Below are 15801 nucleotides of genomic sequence, written 5' to 3'. Positions count from 1 at the left end.
ATGAAATTTTTTTAAATTAAAATGAAGCCCAGGATTATGATAGTGTCTCCTGTGAGGGTTTTCATTTGCTCTGCCAGACTACTGTGGCACTAACAATTTTGTTTCACCTTAAACCAACCAGGGAATACATCAGATCTAGACTTCAAGGGCTTCTGGTCTTGGCTAAAATGAATAAACTTGCTTAACCTTATCTCTTTCTCAAAACTTATATAACAATCATTACAGTGGTGAATTTCCTGGGTTTTGTTTTTCTGTCCATAAACTCCAGGACAACCCAAATCCCAGAACTGCACAGCAGGTATGAACAGAAAAGCTCCAACAGAAAATTTCTTTCTCTAGTTAGAGGACCAGGTAGGGGGCCCTGCAGGATTGTAAATGTGGAGGGAATCTCCCCTTTTTTTCTTGTACTAATCTCCTGACCCTGCTCTGTGGCAAGTCATGAAGCTGCACTCTTGCAACAGAGCAGCACTCATGATCTTACAGGCACCTAAAATTCAGAGAAAATCCTTCTTTATTACAGAATAACCAGGAAAAGGAATTCTTGTGGTCTTAAGAGTGTTGGGGAAATCTCTATTAATCATTTTCTCTCTATTTTCTCTCTACCCTTTGCTCCTAAGGCAAACCCAATTATGGAACGTAGGTAACAACAAAGAGAGGCCAACACTTATGCTTTCTAAGGACCATTAAAAGGGCTAAAATACATTCAGGAAATTATAGAAAGGAGGGAGCTGGAGAAATAGATCCCCTAAACCTGTGTAGGAAGTCACTTTTGAGCACTTCAAAGCAAAGAAATAGATACTATAAAAAAGAACTAGGGGGAGGGAGCCCGCGGCGGCGGCGGCGTCTGCGGCTGCAGCAGCGAAATGGCGCAGACCGTGGCGGACACCCGGCGGCTGATCACCAGCCGCAGAACCTGAATGACGCCTACGGGCCTCCCAGCAACTTCCTCGAGATCGATGTGAGCAATCCGCAGACAGTGGGAGTCGGTCGGGGCCGCTTCACCACCTACGAAATCAGGGTCAAGACAAATCTGCCTATTTTCAAGCTGAAGGAATCTACTGTTAGAAGAAGATACAGTGACTTTGAATGGCTGCTGAGTGAATTAGAAAGAGAGAGCAAGGTTGTAGTCCCCCCACTCCCTGGAAAAGCATTTTTGCGTCAACTTCTTTTTAGAGGAGATGATGGAATATTTGACGACAATTTTATTGAAGAAAGGAAGCAAGGGCTGGAGCAGTTTATAAACAAGTTTGCTGGTCATCCTCTGGCACAGAATGAACGTTGTCTTCATATGTTTTTACAGGATGAAATTATAGATAAAAGTTATACTCCATCTAAAATAAGACATGCCTGAAATTTGGCAAGAAGGGGCAAAAAAAACTTTCCATGACTATTAATGACTCATATGCACCAGTGAAGAAGTCTTGACTAACTTAGCATGCAGCACAAAACCTGGTATGATCTGCCTTCGGTATACTAACACTCACATGCTCTGTTCTGTTCTGTTTTGGCAGTTGACAAGAAGTTCATTTGCTTTAGTGAAAAAATCCCTCATTCCGTCCTTTCTATATAAATAGCTCTTTCTTGCTGTTTTAATGTGATGCACACTCTAGCTTCACAAACCTGTTACTCCAGTATAACCTGCAGTGTCCTAACTAAAGTTACTCACTTGGTCTTACCTGCAGTTTTTGTGTCATGTTTGCTTCTTGAATCTGATTAGTAGAATATTTCTTTTATCCCCTTTTTAATATATGGTTGTCCCTTGACCTAATTTATGTGTGGAAAGCACTACACATTGGTTTCCAGTACCGTACACGTAAGATACACACTTGTGTGCAGAAAGTATCTCCCTTCAGGCTTGTAATACCCTTCACATAGAAGATCAGTGAGGGAAATCTTTATATTCTGTATAAAAACAAAATCAAATTTATATACTAAAATCATTTGTCTAAAAATTTAAGTTGTTTTCAAATAAAAATAAAAATGCATTTCTGATATGCAAAAAAAAAAAAAAAAAAGAACTAGGGCTTCATAGATGGCACAGTGGTTAAGAATCCACCTGCCAATGCAAGGGACACGGATTCGATACCTGCTCCAGGAAGATCCCACATGCCACGGAGCAACTAAGCCCATGTGCCACAACTATTGAGCCTGTGCTTTAGAGCCTGTGAGCCACAACTATTGAGCCCATGTGCTGCAAATACTGAAGTCCACATGCCTAGAGCTCATGCTCCACAACAAGAGAAGCCATGGCAATGAGGAGCCCGTGCACCACAACAAAGAGTAGCCCCGACTCACCACAAGTAAAGAAAGCCCACGCACAGCAACAAAGACCCAACACAGACAATAAAATTAATTAATTAATTGTTTTTTTTTTAAAAACTAGATGAGAAGTTTTAAAATTAAAAAGTAAAATAACTAAAACAAAAATTTACTGATGGGCTTAATATCAGAATGGAAAAGGTAAGTGGAGTTAAAGATAGATGGATAGAAATCATCAAATTTGAACAACAAATAGAAAAACAATTTTAAAAAATTGAACTGAGCTTCAGAGACCTGTAGTAAAATATCAAAATGTCTAACATTTTTGTTACTAAAGTCCAAGAAGAAGAAGAAAAATAAATTGATGCAGAAAAAACATTTTGAAAAAATAATGACTGAATATATCCCAAATTGGTTGAAGGACATGACTTTTTACAGATTTAAAAAGCTCAGTGAAATTCAATTAGGATAAACTCAAAGAAAACTGCAACCAGGCACACAATGACTTAACTACCAAAAACCAAAGATAATGAAAAAGTTCTTACAAGAAAGCAGAGAGAAATAAAACATGTATAGAGCATAACAAATTGAATAATTGTAGACATCTCATAAAAAACAATTATGGTCAGAAGACAGTAGAATATTTTTAAAGTGCTGAAAGAAACTAATGGTCAACCCTGAATTTTATGTATAGTGAAAATATCCTTCAAGGATAAAGGCAAAAAAAAAAAAAAAACATTCTAAGATGAAGGAGAGCTAAAGGAATCTGTTGGCAGCAGAACTGCCCTAAAAGAAATGCTAAAGGAATTTTTTGAAGGGGGAGGGAAATGATATCAGAATGATATGTGGAATGAAGAAAGTCAACAGAAATCATAAATATCTAGATAAATAGGCTATTTTTTTCCTCTAAGTTCTTTAAAACATGTATGGCTATTAAAAGCAAAATTATAGCATTGTCTGTGAGGTTTTCAATGTATGCAATACATATGACAACTACAATGTAAATAAAGGAGGATAAAAGGAACTATATGATTATAAGATTTCTACATCTCACTTGAAGTGGGAAAATATTAACTCTAAGTAGACCGTGAAATTGTGTATATTGCAATCCCTGGAGCAACCACTAAAATAATTATTCAAAGATATATAGTCAAAAAGCCAATAAATAAATTAAAATATTTTTTCCACTATGCCCTCTTCTGAGGAAGAAACTGTGGAAAGTATTCCTCTGACATCTCTAAAGAAATAGGATACTGTGTCACTAGGAAGATTTTCTAGCCAAGATCTTGGTGCCTATGATGATTCATATTTAGATCATGTTCCTTGAGAGTAGGGAAGGAATCTGTAAGCAGCTGGTTTTAGCATCTGAGAGTTGTAAAGAAAGTTCTCAAGGAAACCATCCAATGATATTGTATGAAATCTCAGAGGTCACAGGGCTATTTATTCCTCTACACAGCTAAAATTTCAACACTTGCCAAGCTTTTCTTTCTACTTCCAGCCATAATGAAAAAGTGTTTATTATTAAACAATCACAAAAAGGAGTGAGAAATTCGGCAGGCTTCTGATTCAAGCACCTCTGAGCCCACTCTTTTCAGGTAATTGTATGATTAAAAGGCTGAATATTAAATAGAGTGGCCTGAACACCCAATCAGGGTGATGTGATATTTTCCAGTCCATGGCAAAAGAAACCTGCTCATAGGTAGCCCACAATCACACACTTTCAGTTGTATACATACGAAATAAGATATTCAGAAGAACATTTGCCAATGTATTTGAATTGCAAATAAAAAATAGCACTTATCAAAATATATGCCCTGTGGTCACATACTACTGCATCATTTTCTCCCAGAAGAGATATTCTTTTATGCTCATCTCCATATATGAGTGGTCATGTGGTTTTTACAGCTAGGTCTAAAGCATTAGGCTTGCTTTATCTTTTTATTTTAGATAGAAGGAGTATACTTTTATTTGGGGCAATTGGTTTGCAGATTAAATGTAGCCTGAGTTAAAAGTTAATATTAATCATTTTGGTATCAGAATAAGCATATTTGGGACAAAGAAAATACCAGGAAAAGATGGAAAAGGGAAGATGGAACCAACTACAGAGATCTTCAAGGGAAATATATTTTGTTATACACATTTTTCTCAGGAGGAGAATGCTTTATGACTTAGTAACTAACCATCAGCAATATTAAATATCAAAGAAATGATCTTTCATAAGTGACTTTCAAAGTGAACTGCTCCAAAAACCATCATTAAAGTCAGTGACATATGGTATAATGCATAATTTATCTCAGGTTGGCCATCTCTCAAATTACACGTGGCTATCTTTCATTTCCAAAATCAAGATTTGATGGTATTATCACATCAAAATCAAATCTTACAAGTTTAGCTTCCCACTTAATCGGTTAGTCTGCTATATGAATATGACCTAAGTCATTCTGACAAGGTGGAGATGGAAATAGTGACTTACAAAAAGGGCCTGACAGAGGAAGGAGATCAAGATGGCAGAGTAAGAGGGTATGGAGGTCACCTCTCCCTACAAACACGTTAAAAATACATCTACACATGGAACAATACCCATGGAAAACTAACTGGAAACTGGCAGAATGACTCCTATGTAACCAAGGCTGTAAGAAAGATGCACATATAAGCAGGTAGAATGGGAAGAAAAGCACTGGGCTGGACCTGTGCCTCTGGGTTGGGACTCAGAGGAAAAGGGAGATGGCATGGTGGACACTCACCCTGGGGAGTGAGTTGATCAAGCCGCAGACTAGACATCCCAGTCCTGGGGTCCTACACATAGGAGACAAGCTCCATTGGCTACTTGGGGAACCACTGGGACACATAGAAAGGCTGAAGAAGCCTAGACTCCATTCATGAGGAGTGAGCAGGTGCTGTATTGCCCCTAGAGAGGGCAGAGAGAGGTTTGCCTCAGCAGCTGCTGCCTCTATCCCACTCCCCAGACTGAGCAAAATGAACACCCCAATTCCACTCACTCCATGCCACAACTTGGCACTGGATCTAGGATGGCCAGGACCAGGGAAAGGACTTCATCTAGAGATGCAGAGGCAACCCAGGAACCTGGGTGTGGTTCAGGTAGGGTGGTGGTAGCCATTATTGGCACTTAAACAGTGCCACAGAAGCAGCCCTCACTTCTGACAGCAGTGTGAGCACTTGAACTCCCACAAGCTCCACATGACAATCCCCAGTTTTATCCGAGTGAATGCTCCAACCCTGCCTACTCCGTGCCACAACCTAGTACTAGATCTCAGGTAGACAGAACAGAGGAAAAAACACAACCACAGGCTGCATTTGAGCAGAGACAAAAATACTTAAACAAGCAGGACCTCTGTAAGTGCACAAGTCCCACGTACATCAGCACTCTCCTCCTTTGGGGCAAATTCCCAGTGAGGGAAGAAGGAAAAACACAAACTTAAAGGGAACAGAGCCAGCTTAAGCCCAACCCTCAGGACTTTCACTTAATCAATATGGGAGTCAACACCACCCCTAACATGGCATTGATGACCACTGACCAGGGAGGTTGTCCCACTTCACACTATGAGAACTCTCTAACTGCTCCAAAACCAGCCATATCCCATACCAAGGTGATAGCAGTCAGCAGACCTGTGGAAAGACATGAATAGCATCCACATCAAATACAGCCCTTTCCCCAAAGGCAATGGGGACACACAATCTACGTAGGGAAACTCCTACATAAGAACACCCCTTCAAAACCACAATAGGTGGCTATTTCACCTAAATTCATAGAGACAGAGAAAGTTAATAAAATGAAAAGGCAGAGGAACTGCTCTCAATTGAAAGAGCAAGAAAAAAAATAAACAATGAAACAGAGATAATCACTCTACCAGACAATGAATTCAAAGATTTGGTAATAAAAATGCTAACTGAATTTGGAAAGGTAATTGATCTAAGCACTGATCTTTTCAACAAACAGCTAGAAAATATCAAGAAGACCAATCAAAAATAGGTAATTCAATATTTTATATAAAAACACTCTAGAAGCAATGAACAGCAGACTAAATAACACAAAAGAGTGCATAAGTGATTTGGAAGACAACATAAAGGAAATCAATCACAACAGCAGACAGAAAGATGAAAAAAAATGAAAACAACATATAAGATCTGTGGCATAACTTTAAACGTGTCATATTCCCATTATAGGGGTTCCAGAAGGTAAAGAGAGAGGGAATATGATCAAAATGTACTTGAAGAAACTACGGCTGAAAACTTCCCAATCCTAAAGAAGGATACAGGAAGCACAGAGGGTCCCAAACAAGATGAACCTAAACACAAACACCAAGATATATCATAATTAAAATGGCAAAAGTTAGATAGAGAATTCTAAAAGCATCAAGAGGAAAACAAAGTCATATACAGGGGAATCTCAATAAAACAAACATCTGATTTCTCTGCAGAAACTTTACAGACCAGGAGGTAGTGGTATGATATATTCAAAGTGCTGAAAGTAAAAACCTGCAACCTAGGATACTCTACCCAGCAAGATTATAATTTAGAATAGAAGGAGAGATAAAGAAAGAACCTCTAAGGCAAGCAAAAACTAAAAGAATTTGTCAATACTAAATGTACCCTAAAAGAAGTGTTGAAGGGTCTTTTCTAAATAGAAAAGAAGAATCTATAAGAAAGGGTAAATTACAATAGAAAAGGCAAATATATAGTAAGGATTGAAGATAACTTTAAAAAGCCAGTGCATAGATTAAAAGCAACTATAACTACAATAAACAGTAAAGGAACAAGCATAAATGTATAAAATATGACATCAAAAACACAAAATGAGGATGAGGGCACTAAAAAATATAGATCTTTTAGAATGTGCTTGAACTTGAATATCAGTTTAAATCAAGTAGATATAATTATGGTTTACCATATATGAACCCCATGGTAACCACAAATTAAAAACCTACAATAGATACAAAAAAAACAAAGAGAAAGGAACCCAAACATACTACAAAATAAAATCATCATACCACAATGTACAAAAAAAAAAAGAAGAAGAAGAAGAATGACTTCCCTGGTGGCTCAGTGATTAAGAATCCATCTGCCAATGCAGGGGACATGGGTTTACTCCCTGGTCTGGGAAGATTCCACATGCCATGGAGAAACTAAGCCTATGCACCACAACTGCTGAGCCTACACTCTAGAGTCTGCAAACCACAACTATTGAGTCCATGTGCCACAACTACTGATGCCCACATGCCTGAAGCCTCTGCTCTGCAGGAAGAGAAGCCACTGCAATGAGAGGCTTGAGCACCACAACGAAGACTGGCCCCAATTACCACAACTAGAGAAGGCCCGTGCGCAGCAACAAACACCCAGCACAGGCAATAAATAAATATATTAATTAGTTAATTAAAAATAAAATAAATAAAAAGAATGAACACAGAAGAACTACAAAAACAACTGGAAAATAAGGATTAAAACGAGTAAGTAGACACCTATCAATAAAACTTTAAATGTCAATGGACTAAATGCTCCAATCAAAAGATATAGGGTGACTAACTGGATAAAAATACTAGATTCATCTATATGCTGCCTGCAAGAGCCTCACTTCAGGGAGAAAGACACACAAAGACTGACAGTGGGGGGATGGAAAAAGATATTTCATGTAAACAGAAACAACAAGAAAGTGAGGGTAGCAATACTCAGATCAGACAATATAGACTTTAAAACAAAGGCCATGAAGAAAGACAAAGAAGGGCAGTATATAATGATAAAGGTATTGATACAAGAAGAGGATATTACACTCATTAACATATAGACACCCTATACAGGAACACCTAAATATAGAAAGCAAATTCTAACAGACATGAAGGGACAATAATACAATAATAGTAGGAGAATTTACACCCCACTGATGTGACAGATATATCAACAGATAGAAAATCAATAAGGCAACAGGGTTCTTAAATAACACAATAAACCAGTTGGAATTAATTGACATCTACTGGACATTACATCCAAAAAAAGGTAAAATACACATTCGTTTCCAGAGCACACAGAGTGTTCCACAGGGTAGATCATATCCTAGATCACAAAATAAGACTCAACAAATTTAAGAGGATAGAAATTATATCAAGCATTTCCCAACCACAATGGTATGAAACTAGAAATCAACTACAGAAAGAAAAATGGTAAAAGAACAAACAGCATGCTACTAAAAAAACCAGTGAGTCAATGATGACATCAAAAACAAACTCAGAAAATATCTCAAGACAAATGAAAATGGAAACACAACTTTTCATCAACAAAATGAAAAAACCTACAGAATGGGAGAAAATATTTGAAAATGGTAAAAACAACAAGTGGTTAGTATTAAAAAAAAAAAAATCAATGAATGTGCAGAAGACCTGAATGGACATTTCTCCAAAGAGGACCTACAGATAGCTAATAGGCACATGAAAAGATGTTCAACAACACTAATCATCAGAGAAATGCAAATCAAAACCACAATGAGATATTGCCTCACATCTGTCAAAACAGCTATCATCAAAATGTCTGCAAATAACAAATGTTGGAGAGGGTATGGAGAAAAGGGAACCCATGCACACTGTTGGTGGGAATTGGTACAGCCACTATGAAAAACAGTATGGGGGTTTCTTTAAAAACTAAAAATAGAACTACCATATGATCCAGTAATTCCACTCCTGGGTATATTCAGACAAAAATGGAAACACTAATTTCAGGAGATACATGTACCCCAATGTTCATCGCAGCATTATTTACAAGAATCCTTGCATTCCAGGAATAAACCCCACTTGATCATGGTGTATGATCCTTTCAATGTGTTGTTGGATTCTGTTGGCTAGTATTTTGTTGAGGATTTTTGCATCTAAATTCATCAGTGATATTGGTCTGTGCTTTTCTTTTTTTGTAGTATCTTTGTCTGGTTTTGGTATCAGGGTGATGGTGGCCTCATAAAATGAGTTTGGGAGGGTTCCTTCCTCTGCAATGTTTTGGAAGAGTTTGAGAAGGATGGGTGTTAGCTCTTCTCAAAATGTTTGATAAAATTCACCTGTGAATCCATCTGGTTCTGGACTTTCATCTGTTGGGGGATTTTTAATCACAGTTTCAATTTCATGACTTGTGATTGGTCTGTTCATATTTTCTATGTTTTCCTGATTCAGTCTTGGAAGGTTATACCTTTCTAAGAATCTGTCCATTTTCATCCAGGTTGTCCATTTTATTGGCATATACTTGCTTGTAGTAATCTCTCATGGTGCTTTTTATTTCTGCGGTGTCCATTGTAACTTCTCCTGTTTCATTTCTAATTTTATTGATTTGAGTCCTCTCCCTCTTTTTCTTGATGAATCTTGCTAGAGGTTTATCGATTTTATTTATCTTCTCAAAGAACCAGCTTTTCGTTTTACTGATTTTTGCTATTGTTTTCTTTCTTTCTATTTCATTTATTTCTCCTCTGATCTTTATGATTTCTCTGCATCTACTAACTTTGGGTTTTGTTTGCTCTTCTTTCTCTAGTTTCTTGAGGTGTAAGGTTAGATTGTTTACTTGGGATTTTTCTTGTTTCTTGAGGTAGGATTGTATTGCTAAAAACTTCCCTCTTAGAACTGCCTTTGCTGCATCCCATAGGTTTTGGATCATCGTATTTTCATTGTCATTTGTCTCTAGGTATATTTTGATTTCCTCTTTTGATTTCTTCAGTGATCTGTTGCTTATTTAGTAGCGTATTGTTTAACCTCCATGTGTTTGTGTTTTTTGCAGTTTTTTTCCTGTAATTGATTTCTAATCTCATAGCATGGTCAGAAAAGATGCTTGATATGATTTCAATTTTCTTGAATTTACCCAGGCTTGATTTATGACCCAAAATGTGATCTATCCTGGAGAATGTTCCATGTGCACTTGAGAAGAATGTGTAATCTGCTGTTTTTGGATGTAAAGTCCTATAGATATCTATTAAATCAAGCTGATTTACTGTGTCACTTAAAGCTTGTATTTCCTTATTAATTTTCTGTGTGGATGATCTGTCCATTGGCATAAGTGGGGTGTTCAAGTCCCCCACTATGATTGTGTTACCATCAATTTCCTCTTTCATAGTTGTTAGCATTTGCCTTATGTATGGAGGTGCTCCTATATTGGGTGCATAGATATTTATAATTATCTCTTCTTCTTGGATTGATCCCTTGATCTTTATGTAGTGTCCTTTCTTGTCTCTTGTAATATTTTTTATTTTAAAATCTCTTTTTTCTGATATGAGTATCACTACTCCAGCTTTCTTTTGATTTCCATTTGCATGGAATACCTTTTTCCGTCCCCTCACTTTCAGTCTGTATGTGTCCCTAGGTCTGAAGTGGGTGTCTTGTAGACAGCATATGTATGGGTCTTGTTTTTGTATCCATTCAGCCAGTGTGTGTCTTTTGGTTGGTGCATTTAGTCCATTTGCATTCAAGGTAATTATCAGTATGTATGTTCCTATTAGCATTTTTTTAATTGCTTTGTTTTTGTTTCTGTAGTTCCTTTTCTTCTCTTATGTTTCCCGCTTAGAGAAGTTCCTTTAGCATTTGTTGTAGGGCTGGTTTGGTGGTGCTGAATTCTCTTAACTGTGGCTTGCCTGTAAAGCTTTTGATTTCTCCATCGAATCTGAATGAGATCCTTGCTGGGTAGGGTATTCTTGGTGGTAGGTTCTTCCCTTTCATCACTTCAAATATATCATGGCACTCCCTTCTGGCTTGCAGGGTTTCTGTTGAGAAATCAGCTGTTAACCTGATGGGAGTTCCCTTGTATGTTATTTGTCGTTTTTCCCTTGTTACTTTTAATAACTTTTCTCTGTCTTTATTTTTTGTCAATCTGACTAATATATGTCATGGCATGTTTCTCCTTGGGTTTAGCCTGCCTGGGACTCTCTGTGCTTCCTGGACTTGGGTATCTATTTCCTTTCCCACGTTAGGGAAGTTTTCAACTATAATCTCTTCCAATATTTTCTTGGGTCCTTTCTCTCGCTCTTCTCCTTCTGGGACCCCTATAATGTGAATGTTGGTGCATTTAACGTTGTCCCAGAGGTCTCTTAGGCTGTCTTCAGTTCTTTTCATTCTTTTTTTCTTCTTTTCTGCATCAGTGATTATCACCATTCTTTCTTCCAGGTCACTTACTCGCTCTTCTGCCTCAGTTAATCTGCTATTGGTTCCTTCTAGTGTATTTTTCATTTCTGTTATTGTGTTGCATATCTCCGTTTGTTTGTCCTTTAATTCTTCTAGGTCTTTGGTAAACTTTTCTTGCAACTTTTTGATCTTTGCATCCAGTCTTTTTTCAAAGTCCTGGATCATCTTCACCATCATTATTCTGAATTCTTTTTCTGGAAGAGTGCCTATCTCCTCTTCCTTTAGTTGTCTTTCTGGTGTTTTATCTTGCCCCTTCAGCTGGTACAAAGTCTTTTGCCTTTTCATTTTCTGTGTCTTTCTGTGGCTGTGGTTTTCAGTTCCACAAGATGAAATACTGCTGATACTGCTTAATTATGCTGTCAGTCTGCTTGTGGAGGAAGCTATCTAGGAGGCTCGGGGGTGCTTCCTAATGGGAGGGACTGATGGTGGGTTGGGCTGGGTGGGCAGAGCTCAGTAAATTTTTTATCCAATTTGGTGGGTGGAGCTCAGTGATACTTTAATCTGCTTGCCTGCCAATGGGTAGGAGCCCCATGTTAGGAATCCTGAAGTGGTGCTCAGAACCCTCAGGACTTCTGCAGTATAACTGTTCTCCAGCTTGTGAGTCACCCACCCAGCATTTTTGGGATTTGATTTTAACGCAGTTGCACCCCTCCTACCATCTCATTGTGGCTTTTCCTTTGTCTCTGGATGTGGGGTGTTTTTTTTTTTGTTTTTTGTTTTTTGTTTTTTTTTTTTTTGGTGAGTTCCAGTGTCTTTCTGTCAATGATTGTTCAGCATTTAGTTGTAATTCCACTGCTTTTGCAAGAGGGAGTGAGCACATGTCCTCCTACTCTGCCATCTTGATTCCTCTTCAGCAGGGAAGGACATGTGCTCACTTCCCTCAGGGAAGTCCCTGAATATCTTCTTATGCCTAAAGGTTAACTGCATGGCAGTCCTAGGGAGAACAGCTGGTGAGCAGATGTGGTGCTGGGGCTGCCAGAAACTGATAAAAGCATGTGCGTTTCCTCAGTCGATGAAAATCGTTAGATAAAAATGAGATGCTCCAGAAGATGCCCAATTTAGTAGTAAGTTTAAGGGATACTGGAAGAAAAGTGTAAGCCAGAAGCATAGACGTCTTCTTTTTAAAATTCATATGGTTTGTTGGCACTGCAATATGAGCCACTCAACTTTAGGATGTGCTTGTAATTTATCTCAAGAAGAGACCATCACCCAACAGAGAGTTGCTCAAAAAGTGAGATGGGGGCTTCCTAGTTGGCGCAGTGGTTGAGACTCTGCCTGCCAATGCAGGAGACATGGGTTCGATCCCTGCTCCGGGAAGATCCCACGTGCAGGGGACCAACTGGGTCCATGCACCACAGCTATTGAGCCTGTGCTTTGGGGCCCGTGAGCCACAGCTACTGAGCCCATGTGCTGCAACTACTGACGCCCATGCACCTGGAGCCCGTGTTCCATAGCAGGAGAAGACACAGCAGTGCAGAGCCCGTGCACCACAGGGAAGAGTGGCCCCCGTTCACTGCAACTGAAAAAAAGAAATCCCGTGCAAGGCAAAAAAGACCCAACACAACCAATAAAATTAAAAAAAAACTGAGATGGTTAGTGGGGAGGATAAAGGTGGTGCAGTGTTTCAAGACTCAGTGTCTAATCTCTGTGTGGGCACAGACATGGTTTAGAAAATTGTTGGTGGCAAAAGGCTTGACAGCAAGGGGTCCCTCACTTGATAATTGAGGCTCGGAACATAAATCAGAAATTAGACAGATGCAGTCAGAATCCTGATATCTGCCCTTATGTGGCATAATTTCTGCCAGTGGTTGCAAAGATATTCTATGCTTCAGCCAGCAGACACTCCCAATTTCCTGAATTTGTCATGCTCTCTGACCTTTAGCTCTTTATTCACGCTGTTCCCTCTGCCTGGAATCTCCTCCAACAACACCCTATCCTTCCCTTGTCAAAGAACTCATGCCATGATAACCACCTGTTTGCATATGTCTCCCTCCCCAAATCATACACTAAATGAGAATGGGACTTGTCGTCTCATTCTCCATTTTATCCCCAGTGTCTAGTACAATATGCAACATGCAGTTTCACATGAATGAATGAGTGAATGAATGAACTAAAGAAAAAAAGCTAGGTAGGATCAAACCCATGAGATAGAACTTTAACAACAAGAATTCGATGTTTTGGTTCCAGAGGAGAACTAGCATCTTATTTGGGGGTAACCGGACAGATTTTGAGTGACTAGGTAGTACTGTGATGATTCAGGGAATCCCAGGTCCCAGGGAAGATCATACATAAAAAGAGAATGATAAGTGAGGCTAGAAGTTAACCATACCCATAATGACTAGGACTCTTGAACATGGGAGAAATTAGGCAAAATTACTAGCCCCAGCTAAAGGAAGTCCTCTCTCTTCAAAAGTGACCTACAGGGCTTCCCTGGTGGTGCAGTGGTTAAGAATCTGCCTGCCAATGCAGGGGACACGGGTTCAAGCTCTGGGCTGGGAAGATCCCACATGCTGTGGAGCGACTAAGCCTATGCGCCACAACTACTGAGCCTGCACTCTAGAGGCCATGAGCCACAACTACTGAGCCCACGTGCCATCTTGACTGAAGCCCCCATGCCTAGAGTCCGTGCTCTGCAACAAGAGAAGCCACCCCAATGAGAAGCCCGTGCACCACAACAAAGAGTAGCCCCTGCTTGCCACAACTAGAGAAAGCCCATATGCAGCAACGAAGACCCAATGCAGCCAATGAATAAATTAACTAATTTTTTTTAAAAAGTCACCTATAATGTGGTCTACCAACAGGTCCTATCAGTAGATCCAATCAATGAATATAGGGAGAGAAAAGCAGGTGAGGACTGACAAGTAGAGAGAAATTGCACAGAGAATTACAACTGCTACCTTCATCTAACTAGGCTGATATTTTGCAATGCTAAAGAGCGTGGGGGTAAAAACTTATAATCAAATGGTTTGGTTTGAATTCAGTCCTCAACAGAAATTAAGGTGGTATTTTGTCATCCTAGCTTCACTACTTGCATCTGGCTAGTGAGGTCTGTGAGCTGCAGTTCCCACATTTGCTAAATGGTGTAATGTATGGAAGGTGCCTAGTTCAGGGCTTCATGTACTGTAGACTCAATAAATGGCACCTATTGTAAATGTTGGCACCAAGACTCGGACTCAGGGGAGGGGAATGTTGTCACATGATTTGTTCATTCCACTCTCCACCACCACACACACACCTTCTCAGACACATACACAAACATCGGTAGATTTTCTGAGGTTTTCTTTGAGTAAGAAAAAGACTAGTAATTCTCTACCATGTTGCACACTAAATCATTAACAATTACACCTCCATATGTGTAGCCTGACTCTGAACTTAGGAACATAGCATTGAGGACCATACACTACTATTTCCCCCATTTGGTGGGAACACACCAAAATAATGGCACTTTTTTCCTTTAAATTTATCAGGGTCCTTAACCATGGCTGCACATTAGAATCACCTGGAGCCCTTCTAAAACAAAAAATGCTCAGATTCAACCCCAGAACAATTACATTAGAAACTCCTGGAAATAGGGCTCAAGCTTGGGTCATTTTCTAAAGGTTCTAAGTGATTCAGATATGTTATTTCCACCATTCTAATCTGCTAAGTCTGTGGAGACCATATTCTATAGCACTGGCGTCACTAAGGAGCTTGTTTAAAATGCAAGATCTCAGGCCCCAATCCAGACTGAATCAGAATCCAAACTGAATTAGAATCTGCATTTAAAAGGGGCCTCTCAGTGGTGCATGAGAAATGCTGGTAGGTATCAGTGATTCTCACCTCTGGCTACACAACCTAGAGGACTTTTGAAAAATGCAAATTCTTGGGTTCTACCACCGAGACTTTTATTTAATTGGTCTGAGGAGGATCCAAAAGAAATATTTTGAAAAATCACCCCTGAGTACATAAACTGTGCAGCCATTACTAGGTAGGCAATGACAGTGATAGGCTAAATTCAGCAAGGAATGCCTTTATGAGGGATGTTATGAAAAAAGATGCTTAATAATATTCCCTTTCTCCATGGTTACCTTGGGATTAGCACAGGGAACAAATGTGATCTGTCTAGTGGGGGTATTCTAGCACATGTTTAATAAATGTCTATTTCAAGTCTCTTCCATAAACACATATGTTGTATTTTCTATTCTCTCACTGTTATAACTGTAGTCTATTAGTGACTAGCTCTATTTGCATAATGACAATAACCAAACTGGAACATGCTACTCTTAGGGACATGACTCATGTTCTAGTTTTACTCAGTGACAAATAATTGTAAGTACTTATATTAAAGCAAACATGGAGATATTACAGAGTAAAATATACATTTTTTGTGAATTTTAATGATAAAACA

General features: G+C 39.0%; 1 pseudogene across 1 annotated transcript; it reads left to right on the top strand.

Annotated features, from left to right (window-relative positions):
- The first annotated feature begins 863 nt into the window (after positions 1-863).
- Positions 864-1998, top strand: LOC130861481 (sorting nexin-3-like; annotated as a pseudogene). Its single transcript, XR_009055589.1, has one exon. The product of XR_009055589.1 is annotated as a sorting nexin-3-like (transcript).
- Positions 1999-15801: the final 13803 nt, after the last annotated feature.

The sequence above is a fragment of the Hippopotamus amphibius genome, chromosome 9 (assembly GCF_030028045.1).
Source record: "Hippopotamus amphibius kiboko isolate mHipAmp2 chromosome 9, mHipAmp2.hap2, whole genome shotgun sequence".
NCBI classification, from domain to species: Eukaryota; Metazoa; Chordata; class Mammalia; order Artiodactyla; family Hippopotamidae; genus Hippopotamus; species Hippopotamus amphibius.
This window is presented reverse-complemented; position numbering and strand designations above follow the sequence as displayed.